The sequence below is a fragment of the Fistularia commersonii genome, unplaced genomic scaffold (assembly GCF_037954325.1).
Source record: "Fistularia commersonii isolate RoL2024-O1a breed Wild unplaced genomic scaffold, RoL_Fcom_v1.0 HiC_scaffold_51, whole genome shotgun sequence".
In the NCBI taxonomy this organism is placed as follows: domain Eukaryota; kingdom Metazoa; phylum Chordata; class Actinopteri; order Syngnathiformes; family Fistulariidae; genus Fistularia; species Fistularia commersonii.
The window spans coordinates 572,501-574,331 of NW_028234009.1; positions in this window are offsets into that span (position 1 = coordinate 572,501).

Consider the following 1,831-nt stretch of genomic DNA (forward strand, 5'->3'; position numbering starts at 1 on the left):
CTCAGTATCCCACTTCTTCTTCGCTAACCGCTTTCTCCGTATATACTCCTGCACTTCCTCATTCCACCACCAAGTCTCCTTATCAACTTTCCTTCCAGATGACAAACCGAGTACTCTTCTACCTGTCTCCCTGATAACACTAGCTGTTGTTGTCCAATCATCTGGCAGCTCACCCTGACCACCCAGACCCTTTCTCAACTCCTCCCTGAAAACCGTGCAACGCTCCTCCCTTTTCAGCTTCCACCACTTTGTCCTCTGCTCTGCCTTTGTCCTCGTCATCTACCTTGTCACCAGAGTCGTCGCACAAACCGCCATCCTATGCTGTCTGGCTACACGCCCACCTACAACTACTTTGCAGTCACCGATCTCTTTCAGGTTACCTCGTCTATACAAGATGTAGTCTACCTGCGTGCTCCTACCTCCGCTCTTATAAGTTACCCTATGTTCCTGTTTTTTCTGGAAAAAGGTATTCACTACACCCATTTCCATCCCTTTTGCAAAATCTACCACCATCTGTCCCTCTGCATTCCTATCCTGGATACCATATCTGCCCATCACTTCTTCATCCCCTCTATTGCCTTCACCAACATGTCCATTGAAGTCTGCACCAATTACCACTCTCTCATTTCTGGGAATATTCTGCATCACTTCATCCAACTCATTCCAGAACTTCTCCTTCTCTTCAGGTTCACATCCCACCTGTGGCGCATAGCCACTAACAACACTGAGCATCACACCTTCAATTTCCAATTTCAGACTCATAAGTCTATCTGACATTCTTTTCACCTCTAGGACGTTCCTTACAAACTCCTCCTTCAAGATGACTCCTACTCCATTTCTCTTCTTGTCAGCACCATAATAGTATAACTTAAAGCCTGCTCCTAAGCTTCTAGCCTTACTACCCTTCCACCTGGTCTCCTGGACACACAGTATATCCAGCTTCCTTCTCTGCATCGTGTCCATCAACTCTCTACCTTTTCCTGTCATAGTCCCAATATTCAAAGTCCCTACTCTCAGTCCCAGGCTCTTTCCTTTCCTCCTCTCTCTCTGCTTCCGAACACGCACTCCTCCTCTTCTTCTTCTTCTTGTTCTTCGACCCACAGTAGCCCGATTTCCATTAGTACCCTGTAGGTCATCAGTACCAATGGCGGTCGTTGTTAACCCGGTCCGCGACCCATCCGGTATGGTATAGTTATGGTTGACTCGCATGTTTGGTTTTGGCAAACGTTTTACGCCGGATGCCCCTCCTGACGCAACCCTCTGCATTTATCCGGGCTTGGGACCGGCACAGGGAGACACTGCTCCGTGCCCCCCCCCCCCCCCCAAAGGCAGGCTTGGAGAGACACGGGCCAGTGCCGCCCTGAGGCTGCATTACCCTCTCTTTCTTACATTTATTATAAAAATATGCTTATCTTCCTTTTAGCTCATCACACATGTCTTTATGATTTTCAGTCCATGCCTCAGCCGGCCTGAAGCTCCACTGATGCGCATGTGCGGATGCCTCTATCTAGCGGACATAAAATAAAGACAATCATTCAAATGTGAATGAGTCGGCGTGATGCTCCGGGATGTGTGGAGCTCAGGGAGCTCCACGAGTGAGGGAGTTAAGTTAGGGCGGGGGTGCAAGTAGGCTCTAGGATTCCCCGAGTCGGGGCGAGCGATGGGTTTAGAGGCGTATCGCATTGAAGATAATGGCCGCATATCCTTCTTGGACTTTTCTAAAGCCTTTGACTCGGTCGAACATCCATTTATCATAGCAACGCTCGAACATTTTGGATTTGGTTAAATATTCAGGAATGTGATCCGTGGGCTCTATGAGAATATTCATAGC